We start from the raw sequence: 14,710 nt of genomic DNA, 5'->3' as shown, positions 1-14,710 counted from the left end.
TTCTCTACATCTCAATTTTCTTCTTTTGTTAAATACGTTTAAATTAAATGCTACCTGTTGCACAGGGCCACTGGGCAGATTATGTGGGATAATGCCTGTAAAGTGTTTAGTGCACAGTCTGACATACAGTTAATAAATGTCACCTATTATTAATATCACTGATCCTGTGGGATGTTGCCCATATGGTGGTAATCAAGACATTGGCTCTGCTTGTAAGCTGGAAAATCATTTTTTTTCCTCTTCAAAATGCTGTATTTATCATCAAGAGTCACACAAACAACAATGAACAGCCACCACCCAGCTTTGCACTTTCAGGGGCTGATGGCATGATGAACCAGCGAAGGCCCCGGGAAGGTATTTCCATTGTCTTCAGCACAGGGAGCTCTTAGAGGGCCTGCTTTTTATGAGTGTGTAAAATGCCTTGTGGACGCATTACACTTAATATATGATCACAATAACAATGGAGCGCCGGCCTGAGAAAGAGGCAGCAACCCAGGGAGAACAAAATTTGGAAGCATAAAGCATGGGAACGCAATGTTATTTTGCAGAGGTTGAGTGGTGGTTGAGACACAAGGGGGGTGGAAATAAAGGGCAGGGGCCATGGTACGTTGCAAACAGCAGGCTCTGCAGAAGGGTTTTATCCATGCCAGCCTGGGTCTGGTGCATAAGAGCTCAGTATAGAATTGGAACGGACCAGGGATGAGAGGCTGGAAGGGAGGAGCGGGGAGAAGACATGAAGGATAGAGAAGGTGATCGTGGCAGGCTTTTACCTGGGTGGGGAGGATAGAGCAGTGGTGTTGGGTACAGTCCCAGAAAGTGGCTGCAGGGGTGATGAAGGGGTTATAGACACCTTCTTTGTGTGGTCCAATTTGCTTGATCTAGAATCTAAAGTTTGGATTTAGGATCAAAGCAGTCATTGTTGTTCTGCATGTAGACTCAGACTTACCATGCACAGTCTATTCAGAGGTGGGATTTTTGGAGGATTCCATTGCAATATATCACAGTAATAGGAATTATATCTATGTGGGGGAAAGTTTCAACATTTCGATCTCTGAAATTATAAAACTGAAGATAAGGGATGGTGGTAAATGTCACATGTAGAGACTGTAGTAGAATTTCAAATGTTTCACAGACCAGGAAATAAGATCTGGAAGGATTGGTGGGAGTTTGTCAGCCAAGAGGCTGGGTCAGATGATTTTCACCTTGTAATGAGGCATGGCTTTTGCACAGAACCATTTGCTGGCAGTGAATGAATGAATGAACAAATGAATGAATGAATCAAGAATGAGAAGTAAGGCATGCCCTATTAACGTATCTCTATTCTCTTAATGCTGAGCAAAATACATTCACATAACCAGGAGCCAAAAGTTGTTCAGGACACAGTGTTATATAAATTTAATGTAGACTTCCAGCCACAGAAGAAACACACCACACACACACAATTACATGTGCACAAGTTCTATTCAGAAAATGCTAAATATTTTAAAATTCATTCTGAGGATTTCAAACTTTCTATACATTAGCTTGCGGGGGGGCACATGCCTTAACCTCCAGAGAAATATCTTCTGATTTGTTCACTTATTAATTTAACAAGTATTCCCTGAGGTGCATCTTCAGTGCCTGGCATTGTGCCAGATTCAGGAAATAAAATGAAGGAGACATGGACCTTCTTATCCAGAAGGCACCCAGCTTTTTGGGAAGAGCTGATTGGCACAATCTGAAAAGAACTGATGAAGTCAGCCTTTACTTATATAGATCTTTACAGTTAATAAGTTGATTTCATATACATTGTCTACACTGACCTTTAGATCATCGATCCCATTTTATAAGTGAGCATATTGAGGCAGGCAGAGGGAGGTGGCGCTCAGCCAATCAGATGCTGTGCGTTTTCCACTGCTCCATGGCTGCTGCAGGCTGCCAAGCTCTGGCGCTGGTGTGATGTTTGGATTCACTAGAGGAAGAGTATCTGACGGGATTAGAGAGAAGTCATACATCGCCAGTTTGCTTGATGCCATGAGGCTCCTCTGACAAAGGGATTAGCTGTGATATTGCCAGTATAAAGCGGAATTCCTCTCCTCTGCTGTTCTTGGGAAGTTGGTATTTCTGGATAAAGCAACCTGCACCCAGGAGTTGCAGGAATACCATCTCACAATAATGGATCTCTGTTTTGGGTGTGTGTCTTTCCCCGAATCAGCAGCAGAGAGAGCAGGTGTGATTCCTGGGGCATAAATACCCACCTACAAGCCCCATTCTCAACCCATCTCATCTCAATTGGGCATCCAGGCATTCACAGGCTGCCCCTGCCTGGGCAGCGTGAGGAGGAGCTGGGGGATTGAATGCCACATGTTTTCTGATAGGTTGTGTGGTTGTGAGCACAACTCAGACATTTTCCCCTGTTGTCTGTAAGCTCCTTGAGGCTGGGGAGGTGGATCCCCAATTACTTCTCCTTCTTGACCAAACACATAATAGGTGCTCAATAAAGGCCTCTTGTGTTTAATGAAATGGGAACTAAAAATAGATCCATGTGAGGAGCATTAAGATCCATACGTGAGAAGAAATTCCCCAGGACAAGTTCACAGGCTCCTGACCTTTGAGATCAACGATTCTGATGTTCAGATAAAGCACATAGAAGGTCCTCCAGAATCCTACAGCCCAGCAGCCTCGCGAGTGACCACCTCAGCCCTCACAGCCAGAGAAGCAGGCCTTTTCTGCCACCTCCTCTTATCTACGTGTAACAGACCTGTGCGTGGCATTTGAAGTTGTGAAAAATAGCTCCGTTTTCTGCCCTTTCCTAACTAGATGACAAAAATCTGTACTGCAATTTACACGTTTCCTGCAGTCATAAATTCTTGTCTCATGAGAGAAGAGGAGCTGCTTTACATTCTCTGCTTCTCCTTCCTGGGTACAGTCTTGGCCTTGCAGGCTCAGGCACAGGGAAAGGTTATAGAGTGCTCGGTTTGGGGATGAGGGCCAGACCATTGTCATTATTATGCAAGCGCATTTTAATCTTTTTGCTTATTTGAGATAACTATGCCTTAGTCTAGTCTATTTGACATTTTCCGTGTGCCGGGCACTATTAGGTGCCGGGCTCAGAGAGTGAAGGCCCTACTCTGCTCTCACAGTCCAGAAGGAGGCAGGCAGAGCAACAGGGAATCTCAGTCTGTGCAAAGGCAGTGCTCCTTAAGGTCCGGGAGGAACACAGAGGAGGAAGGGATGACCTGCACGGAGCTAGTTTCCTGGAGGTTATCAGCATGACATTCCCGGAAGGAGGCAGATTCTTTAAAGGGTGAACAGAATTGATCAAACGCATAAAGGCACAGAGAGGGACTTTGGATGGGAAGGAATCGCATGTTTTATGGAATTTGTATATAAGATATTACAGTGGGTTGGATGAAGGAGGGACAGTTTAGAATTGCATGAGTGTGGGATCTGACTGGGATGGGGTCGTGAGCCCTGTTGGGGGCATGGAATTGATCTTGTAGGAATTGAGTGCTGGGTATTGGGGGGGGGCAGCAAAGAGAGGTGGGAAGTAGAGAAGGCTCATGTGAGGGCAGCGTGGAGGGAGGACTGGACAAGGGTAAACTATGTAGCAGGGAGGAGTCCTTCGGCCGTGCACCTGGAGTGTAGGGGCCAGAACCTTGGGCCAGTTGCACGTTAGGTTCAGCCATGGAGGACTCTGCTACCATCCTGAAGTTTTTTTCTAGCCAAGCTGTCACCTGTGAAAATACTTCACATGGCATTTCCTCACTAGCTTTCTTCTCTTAGAACATCACAGGATGGGACACACTCATTAGGAGGGACAATTATGGCCACAGAAGCTCTTCTCTAGACTTACTTAAATAGTACTGAATTTTCATGTAGAAACAGAGCCACTCAGTGCATTGGAAACGGGCTCAATAAATGTATCTGAAAACATAGAATGGTGTCCACTGTGCTGCTGGCCTGGAGTTCCCGCTTCAAGATAACATCAACATGCCACCTCTTGACGGCATGACGTCAGAGAGACACATTGATTGGTTGCCTCCTGCACGTGCCCCGACCGAGACTGGGGATTGTGTCTGCCTGCAACCCAGGTATGTGCCCTTGACCAGAATCCAACCCGGGACCCTTCAGTCCACAGGCCAAACTGGCTAGGGCAAGAGTGCTTTTATTGACAGCATTCCCCATCCTCACCCACAGCCTTAATAACAATTCTTGTGAGCTGGGAGGAAAGGAGCAATGGTTCATATTTGTGAATGAAAAAATTGAGCTAGAGCAGGTGAGTAATAGGCCAAAGCCACTTAGCTGTTAAGTGCCAGAGCTGGACATCAGACCCAGGTCCTCTGATTTCATATTCGGGTGCTAAATGGTAAGACTTTACAGGTTAAAAAGTGTGTGTGTGTGTGTGTGTGTGTGTGTGTGAATGAGAGGATAGGTGAATGGGCAGGCTCCTCAGCGGTGACGGAATTAAAACAGAGGAAGAAGAAACTATGCATGGAGCATCTAGGATTCATCCCACTGCTCACTGCTACTTCTTGGAAGCTATTAAGTTTAATTTCCTCATTTTAAAGCTGAGGGATCTTGAGTGCCAAGAGGGGAAATAATGTGCCTGAGGTCATACGAGTTGATAACTTTTTGAGTTTGTGCCTGTGAAACAAACTTTAGAAGAATGTAGAAAAATAGCATAGCAAGTTCAGGAGAAAGAATGGCCAGAGATGTCAATACCATGACATTGGGGAACAGCTAAGGGAAAAGGACGATTTATCTGGGAGGAGAGCGAGCTCAGCATAGATCTGTACTTAGATGTGCTGTATGTGGCCCTGAGGAGGCTCCATCGATCAAAGTGTGGACACTCTTGATGGATAGACTTCAGTTCACTCTAAGAAAAGGCTTTCTAGGAGTGCGACCTGTCTAAAACTCGAACTGTTACATCGACAGGAGCTGGGGCTGGGGGGAGGTTGCAAACCTTCATAGGGATGCTGTGTAAGATTTAAGCGGGAGCTGCTGGGTTAGTGAGCATGTGGATATAGGGAAGGCGGTGTGCTTGGAGAGCGTCTGGTCGTTCCACGCACCTTCCCACACACCTTGCCCTATGTATTTCTTCCATCTGGTTGTTTCTGAATTATATTCTTTTGAAATAAATTGGTAACCTAGAAAAATAGATTTAAGTGCAATTCAAGGTTGAATAATGGTCTTTTCTAACCCGGAAAATCACAGGTTCTCATTTATCATTCATTGATTCGCTAGACTATAAACTCACTCCACGTGGGGACCTTGCTTGTTGTTGTTTTTTTTCTCTCCATAACATTATCTTCAGTTTGTAGAATATTGCCTGACCCATAAGAGTGACAGACTCATGGTGGAGGCAGAGGTATAAGAGGGTGAGCTGAAGCATGCACAGCCTCTTAAGACGTCGGCTCGGCATGGGCATGTTATCAGTTCTGCCGCATTCTGGTGGCCTAAGCAAGGCAGCAGGCCCTTCTAGATTCAGGGAGAGTGGGAAAATAGACCCTACCCCCCAGCGGAAAGCGCTACTAAGTCCCATTGCAAAGGGCATGGGTCTAGGTGAGATGGGAAGGAATTGGGTCTAGATTTGTAATCTATCACACAAGTCTTCTAAGAGAGACTGTGAAGGTCTTATATGCTCGCCTATGTGACTGGCCTGTTCCTGATCCTCCAACAAAAGGTAGTTCCATGATTTTGAGGGCCAGGGCTCAAGACTATTTGCAGGGGCATGAGAGAAAAGGAAATTCCGAGAAAAATCAAGACCCAGGGTGGAGGCAGGGGAAGAGGTCACAGAAGAGATGAAACTCAGATTTTTTGCTAACAGATTTTTTTTAAAAAATATATTTTATTGATTTTCCACAGAGAGGAAGGGAGAGAGACAGAGAGCCAGAAACATCGATGAGAGAGAAACATCGATCAGCCGCCTCCTGCACACCCCCCACTGGGGACGTGCCCGCAACCCAGGTACATGCCCTTAACCGGAATCAAACCTGGGACCCCTCAGTCCGCAGGCCGACGCTCCATCCACCGAGCCAAACCGGCTTCGGCGCTAACAGATTCTTCATCTGAAGTTGTGCAACACTGCTCTTTGGTCCATGTTTTCCACCCTAATTTTGGGACATTTTAGTTTATCTCCTCTCATTTCCTTATCCCTGGGGTATTGTTTTTTCTTTCATCTGCAAAGTTCCCAGCGGATGGATTGAGAGTCACCTCAGGATAATGTGGCAGGAATTGTGCTGAGAAAGGTGTAGATTGTGTCAAGAATACCTCAAAGATTAAAGCCAGGGCCAGGCTACTGAACGTTAGGGGATGGGAGGTTGTTGGGTTAAAACATAGAAAGGGATTCAAAGAGGCTTTAAGGTGAGAGTTTATGGTGAAGGTCCTGGTAAGTATCTATGGTTTGCAGCGGTTCTCAACCTGTGGGTCGCCACCCCTTTGGGGGTCGAACGACCCTTTCACAGGGGTCGCCTAAGACCATCGGAAAACACGTATATAATTACATATTGTTTTTGTGATTAATCACTATGCTTTAATTATGTTCAATTTGTAACAATGAAAATACATCCTGCATATCAGATATTTACATTACGATTTGTAACAGTAGCAAAATTACACTTAGGAAGTAGCAACGAAAATAATTTTATGGTTGGGGGTCACCACAACATGAGGAACTGTATTAAAGGGTCGCGGCATTAGGAAAGTTGAGAACCATTGGTTTAGTGTCTGTGAGGTCCATGAGGGTGAAGACTGTCTGTTTTGTTCATTAATGTGTGTCTGTTCATACACAGAGTAGGTGACCATTAAATATGTGTTAAATAAATGAAGGTCTGTGCTGAATATATGGATACATATATGCATGTCTGAGAGGTCCTGGTCTCGGTCAGGACTGAGAGCTTGAGCTTTGGGGCCTTGCAGCCCTCAGTTTAAATATCAGCTCTACCACTTATTGAGCATAAAACATTGTTTACTAGCTCTGACCTTCAGTTTTCTAATCTGTAACAAAGGGGACAATAAGAGTGACCTAAGGGTTCTTTATACTCAGAGAGATAGCACAAATAAACTGTGTTGCCCAATAGCTAGCATGAGGAGTTCTTGACAATTGGTACCCATTGTGATCCACATTGGGGTGAGGGAGTGTAGTGTGGTTCAGCTGGGATTGAATCCTCCAGACACAGAGCTCTATAAGGGCCACCGACCCCTCAGGCCTGGAAGGACTGATGTGAGTCTGTGCTACTCTTTTCCAACAAAGACAACAAAATCACCCATAAAAATGTTATTAGCAACACAACAGCTTTTGCTTTTTCAAAGCCCAGATGCTATGTTTCCCATTCAGTACTACACAAAGCCTTTGTTTCCATGGTTTTCCATCTCTGGTCCTTTGAGTGTGAGTGGGGGTAGGGACTGGTGAGGGGAGGAGGGACACATGGGAAATAATTGGGCATTTATGGGTGAAATTTTACTCCCTCCATATTTGGAACCAAGCAGGCTTCCAGCCCATGTTGGAGGGACAGCTGCATGGGCTCAGCCAAACCACATGGTCTAATTCTGGTGACAACACATCCCATAATAATTAAGTGCCTTTGAGACGATAGATTTCATTGATCTGTTTTTCCCAGATGCTACTCAATGTACAACCCAGAGCTCCTAACCCTAATCCGAGTCTCTGGCTATGATCACCAGTCTTTGTAAGGTTGTACACCTGGGGCATTTACCTCTGGCACCTGTTCCACTTATCTGTTGCTGTGTAACAAACTGCTCCCCCGTGTAGAAAAACAACAAGCATTTATTTCTCATGACTTGGTATAGCATACAGGCAGGACTTAGCTAGGCAGTTCTGCTCATTTGGACATTTAGAGGCGCAGTCAGGCCTGAAAATCCAAGATGGTTTCCTTTACATGAGTTTGACTCAGTGAGATGGCTAAAATAGTGGGGGGCTAACAAGGCATATCTCTGTCTCTCCGTTTGGTGTCTGCAGAGTGGTCAGGCTTCTTGGGATGGTAGCTCAGGATGCTCAGAGGGCTAACATGGGAGCTTTCTGGTCTCCCAGAACCCAGACCCCACATTGGCACAGTGTCACTCCCCTCACACCCTGTTGGCCAAAGCAATTCATAAGGCAGCCCGAGGGAAGGAAACATGGATTCCATGTTTCGATGGGAGGAGTGTCATGTATATGCAGGGATATAAAGAACTGTCAGTGACCTTGTTGGTATAAGAACGACCCCAGCCCTCAGTTTTCTGCATTTGTCATCTCCAAGGCCAGTCTTGCTTTCAGTTGGATCTAAATCAGTCGTTGCTGATGAGTCAATTTATGGCCCTTGAGGCCTCCCCTTTTCTGAACACCGTATAATCTCTCCAGTCCCCTCATTTGTAGCAAATCAGGTGGAAGTCCATCCAGGGGAAGCAGCTTGCCCAAAGGCACACAGCAGGGCAGTAGCAGTGGGGCTGGAACCGATACCTACCGACTCCACGTTTCGTGGCCTTGCAGTTCTGCAGTATCTTGGGAAAGACTGCAAGTCCGTGAAGTTCCAGAATCAGTCTCCAGAAGTAGGAGAAAGATGTGGGAGCCACAGGTCTCACATAAGACTATTTCTTGGTCTTCTGATAAGGTTGTTCATCCGCAGCCCGCGGCTACCGAACTTGCCTGGTTCCCTGGCATGGTTGACAGTGGCCCAGGATGCTGGTTGAGTTCACTTGACCCTGGGAGTAGGAGGTACGCTTCAGGAACATGGCTCTGTGAGTTTTGAAGAGGGGAAGGGCGAGGGTGGCAGTGCCTTCTTAGAGGCAAGGTGGGACTCCCTGCTGAGATAGTGCCCAGCATAGGCCCACACTGGTTCTCAGGAACTAGGAGGAAGTGTAAATGGTGCCCCACCCACCTTTACCCCCACCCCAGGCTCCTATCAGAGCACTAAATGCACCCTAAGTATCTTTCCCCTTGTCAGACTTCCTGCAGGGCTGTGAGCTCCCCGAGGGCAGGGCCAGCCAGAGTTGTGTTCAACTCTGGACCCTGAGTGTGCACCTCAGAGCAGAGGCTAAATAAATGCATCAGAACAACTCCAGGTAACTGTTTCCCAGGGGCATTTGAACTGTGGGAAGTCCAACGAATGAGCAGTGGCCCAAGAGGGAAGTCAGGTCTCTGTGGGCAGGATGCTGAGGCTGAGTAGGACTCACCTGCTTGAAAGTCTCCATAAACGCTCTTGCGTACATCCCTGGACACCTCTCCACCCACGGAAACAAATGGCTCTGAGGGAGGTTGTGTCTGCCAGGGCCTCCCCCGGGGAAGGGGGACGGAGAAGCAGGCAGGGAAGCTCCGACTTCCCTTTCCGAGTCTCCACCAGCTCCCTCCATCGGAAGGCCTGTCATGTCTCTCCATGAAGATGCAGGTGGGCTGCAGGAACAGGGATTACGGCTTGTTCCTCTCATCAGCCCTGCCTAGAACGCTTGGCCCCTTTTTCCTTCCTGACCTCCTCTCTGCCTCTGAACCACAGACACATCCTGTTTGTAGCCCTGGGGATTAAGGACGGATATTTCACTTTTTAATTTTTATCATTCTTGTTCTTCCTTCCTGCCTCATTGGAATGATGTTACTGGCCTAAAATACTGTATGTAAACGATGCTCTGAGGCCCATCTGGAAGCCCAGACTCTCTGAGGATATAATTATGCTAAGCAACATTCACGAGGGACAGAACGACTGAGCGTCCACCTGGGCATCTTCTGGCAGCAAATCTTTTCATTCTTTCGAGGGGACTGGCTGCTGTCCTTCAGGCCTTTTTCTTCGTGTGTGTGTGTGTGTGTGTGTGTGTGTGTGTGTGTGTGTGAGATATTCAAGGATGTGGCCCACTTTCATTTTGTGTGAGCTGCTGTGATAGTGTATTGCACCTTTGTGTGTCCTCAGCAGGGAGGGGATGCATCCCTTTGGAATTGTAAAAGGTCACCCATAACCAAAGAGGAAGTGCAATTGAAAGACACTGCACTGTGTGCCTCTCCACCGGGGACCTAGGGCTTGACCCAGGTTTGCTTTCATAACTGGACTGGAGGCTGGACGGAGGGCATTGGGCCCTTCGTGCCAGCCTTGTCCAGGCGCACAGGGCTCAAGGCATCAAGCCAGGATTCAAGCTGCACCCATGCTTTGGCCCATTCTGCAAGAAGTCTCTTCATGCCAGAAAGCCTTGGATTTTCCTCTGTGTGCGGAAACTAATAACCCTTGCCCTGCTCGTCTACAGAAGGCTCCTGAGAAATCATTGAGCTATTGAAGGTGAAAGTGTTTTGCGTTCATTCAAATAAACATTTGCTGAAGGCCCACTCTGTGCATAGATTAACAGAGTTCTTACCCTTGCGGAAATCACAACCTTGCAAACTATAAATTATGGAGCACAAAACAAATGCAGAGTTGTAGGTGTATATATAGTTGAACTCATTTTGCATATGCGGGACTGGGGAAATTCCTGCCAAGCCCAAAGTATCCAGGTATCCATTCCTGGCCACACAGCCTCATACACCCCCTTTTTACTAGATCTCAATCCTATCATTGCTCCACCCCATCCTTATCCTACCCCACCCCCAGCTCCTTCCTCTGCTGCTTTCTCCTTTGCAGCCTTCTTTTAGCTCTGCTCAACATTGCCCTTTATCATGCACTGCTATAATAACTTTTAAAAATAAACTTATTTATTAACACATAGCATATGCCCAGAAAATGGAGAAATCGTAAGTCTGTAGCTTAATGCATTAGCACAAGGGGACGCAGCCATAAAGGAATCACCTGGATCCAGGAATCCAGTATACCAGCATCCCAGGTGCTCCGCCACACCCTTACCATCATCCCCCCTTCTCCCTGAAAGTCACCACTCCCCTAATGTCTACCACCACAGATTTATTTTCAGATATATTTTAAGCTTTCTATATCTGGAATCATATGCTTTGTATTCTTTTGTCTCTAACTCACTTTGCGCGTTCTTATTTGTGAGAATGGTCCGTGTTGTTGCGCGTAATTGCAGCTTGTCTGCTGTCGTTACTGTATAGTGTTCTGTTCTGTGGAAGTACTGATGTTTATTTATTTATCTGTTGATGGACACTTATACTGTTTCCAGTTGGAGGCTATTATGAATAAAGATGCTGTAAGCGTTCTTGTACATGTTTTGAAAAAACAGATTTGCTGAATTATAATTGGTATAAATTACCATTAAACTGCACAAATTTCAAGTGTACAATTTGACAAGTTTTGCCACATAAATTATTTCTATATATTTAAATCAGTATATACATAATTTATATATATGTAAATATATGTGTGAGTGTGTGTGTGTGTGTATAAATAAAAACAATCACAACAATCAGGAAAGTGAACAAAGTCTCAGCTCCCAAAGTTTCCTCATTCCCTTTGGTGACCTCTCCCGCCTGCCCATCCCATGTTCCTCCTCCATCGCCAAGCAGCCGCTGACCTGCTTTCTGTCACTGTGAGCTAATTTGCACTTGCTAGAACGTTATATAGATGTAACCTTATGTGTGCTGTTGTTGTCTGGATTATTGCACTCTGCATAGTTATGTTGAGACCTATTTCTGTTGATGTGTGTGTTAATAGTCTGTACTTTTAAATTGCCAAGTCGTGTTCCATTGTCTGGATATACCACAGTGTGCTTGTCATTCACATGTTGATGGATATTTGGCTTGTTTCTAGTTTGGGGCTCTTACCTATAAAACTTCTGGGACTATTCCTATACAAGTCCTCTGGGGACATTAACTTTCATTTCTATTAGGTAAGTATAGAGGAATGAGATGGCTGGGTCATACAGTAGGGGTATGTGTACATTTATGAAACTACTAAATTGGTTCCAAAGGGGTTGCACCATTTTATATGACCACCAGCAAAACACGAGCGTTCTAGTTGATCCACATCCTCACCAGCACTTGTCACTTGGTCTTCTTGATTTAAGACACTCTAGTAACTGTGCAGTGGAATCTCACTGCGGTTTCCCTGGACACTTCTCTAGTGACTAATGATGAGTAAATGATCACGTCTGTGAATGAGCATTTGGGCAAATTTCGGTTGAGTATATGTCTAGGAGAATAATTCTTTGGTCCAAAGGGATATGATCAGATTTGTGCTGAGAGGGGTCCACCAGCAGATGGACTAAAAGGGGAATGTTGAAGGCAGGACAACACTGGGAGAATGGAGCATTTATTATTTTCTTCTGCTTGTTCTCTTTTGTGTCCTGCATCCCAATCAAATGATAAGTTCCTAAGACGCAATAAAAAGCATTGCAGTTCATTGTCGTCCCCCCCCAGGACCTCACACAAGTTGGGATGTGGAAAGGACTAAGCTGCTTTGAGGATCACCTGCATGCTATGTGTTTCTACATTTCTTATATCATTTGGAGGGACAACTAATAAGGCAATGCAATAGCCCCATGTCACAGCTAAGGCTCAGGCTCAGGGAAATGAGCAATTCCCTAAGGACTCAGAGCTCAGAATCAGGGGAGATGGAGTTCAGAATAAGCCTGTGTGATGTCAGATTCTCACTCTCCCTATCACACGCCTTGTCCGCCTTTGCCCACCCTGCCTCTTGAGTGACTGAGTAGATGTGCGTCTGAGGACTCTGCTGAGGGGTTCTTCTCAGGCATCGGGACTATTAGCTTCATGCACCGAGGCTCTCCTGGCCAGGACGGTTGGAACAGAATTCCAGAAAGTCATACTGGTATAGATAGAACTTGGAACCTTAAAGGCTGTCTTGTAAACTCCTGTAAACTCCCCAGTTCAGCTCCCCTCAGACTCAGCAGAACGCCATGAACTCCCTGCCCACCGCCTGACAGAGCCCAGCTTCTAGCTTTGTGCTTCACATATGGTAAACCCACTTGGTATTTGTCCATGTTGTAGGTCTCTGTTTTCCCACTTCCCCATTAGCTCCAGCTGCCTCTTGGAGGGACCAGCATTTGAATCTCAGCCATGTCATACAGTGGTTGCGTGCCCCTGTGCACATGACCTAATCTCTCTGATGCTCTGCTCTGTCATCTGTAAAATGATGAAAATAGGAGTAGCTCCCTCCTCGGATAATTGTGGCAATTGCACAGTGAGTGGCTAATGGTATGTTTTTGTTACCATCGCTATGTTAGGCGGTTATCCCTCAAGTCGACTTGCTGCTTCAGTTTTGACAGAAACTAGCTAATTCTGGAAGGTTGAGAGGTGTGCCGGGGGGGGGGGCGGGGAGGAAAGGGGAGACAGGAGTTGACAAAACTGTATGTCACCCCTGAAGCAGTTCCAGGTTCACAGTTCTCACCTGTAGCACCATGTCATGGAGGAAACTCAGGCTGTGAAGCCCAACGACGATGGCTTTGCTACCTGGTAGCATTAGGACCTCGGGCAAGTCACCTGACTTACTCAAGTCTTGGCTCCCACCTCGGTAAGGGTAGATGGACTGCTTGATGATTAAGTGAGAACGCAAATTCAAGATATCCACCCACATAGTCTCCAGCCCACAGGGAGCCTTTGATAAATGTTTGTCCCACCACCTGTCCTCACTGGTCTCCTTTGATAAAATAAAAATGTTAACTCATATAGTAGGTACTCATAAATACTGAATGGATGAATGGGTGGATGGATGGACAAAAATGGCTGAAAGTGGAGTTGGAAGGGTATATAGATTGTGAGGAGCAAAGCAGAAATTCATTCCAAAATGGATAACCAGGATTTCATGAATTTCTGCTTTGGATAACTTGGGCTTATATGCAGCATGCTCATTAAATGTTTTCACAACTTTCATGCCATGAGGCGTGCGTTTGAAAGATGCCGTTGTCTCCTTTTCTAGGCCCTTTGCAGGTAGATGGTGGTGGTGGGACATAGTCATGAAAGGAAGAGCTAAATGCGTGGGGCTTGGGGAAAACCGTGCTCTGGGCCAGGCAACCTGGTGCAGTGGGGAATGAGAGCAGGCTTATTACTGCTTATGTGGACTTGGGGAAAATTCATCTGTTTCTCTGGGCCTCAGCTGTTGCATCTTAAAAATGGGATGATCAAATCTGCCTGGTATGGTCTGTTTTGTAGTGTATTCTAACAAAATACCATAGACTGGGTATCTTAAACAAAGGAAACTTATTTCTCACAGTTCTAGGGACTGGACACACAGGATCAAGGCCAACTGGGTTTCTGATAAGGGTTTGCTTCCTGGCTCGCAGATGGCTATCTTCTTGCTGTGTCCTCGCAAGACTGGGAGAGAGAAAGATACCATCTCTCTTCTTCTTAAAAGACCACAGTTGTATGGATTAGGGCCCCACCCTTATGACCTCATTTAACCTTAATTACCTCCTAGAGCCATGGTCGGCAAACTGCAGCTCGCGAGCCACATGCGGCTCTTTGGCCCCTTGAGTGTGGCTCTTCCTAAGCCTTAGGAGTACCCTAATTAAGTTAATAACAATGTACCTACCTATATAGTTTAAGTTTAAAACATTTGGCTCTCAAAAGAAATTTCAATCGTTGTACTGTTGATATTTGGCTCTGTTGACTAATGAGTTTGCCGACCACTGTCCTAGAGCCCCTACCTGCCTCCAGATAGAGTCGCAATTAGGATTCAGGCTTTAGCATATACATTTTTGGGAAACACAATTCAGTTCATCGCACAGGGAATAGACAGGATTATGAAGAGCTATACCCATGCGGATGGTGGTAGGGGCCATCTTTTTAAAAGTCTGACTGTCTTAAGACATTCCTCAGGGTATCCATTCATTTATTTAACCAAAATTC

Source organism: Myotis lucifugus, unplaced genomic scaffold (assembly GCF_000147115.1).
Source record: "Myotis lucifugus unplaced genomic scaffold, Myoluc2.0 scaffold_396, whole genome shotgun sequence".
NCBI classification, from domain to species: Eukaryota; Metazoa; Chordata; class Mammalia; order Chiroptera; family Vespertilionidae; genus Myotis; species Myotis lucifugus.
The sequence above is the reverse complement of the archived record's forward strand: the minus strand, read 5'-3'. Positions refer to the sequence as shown.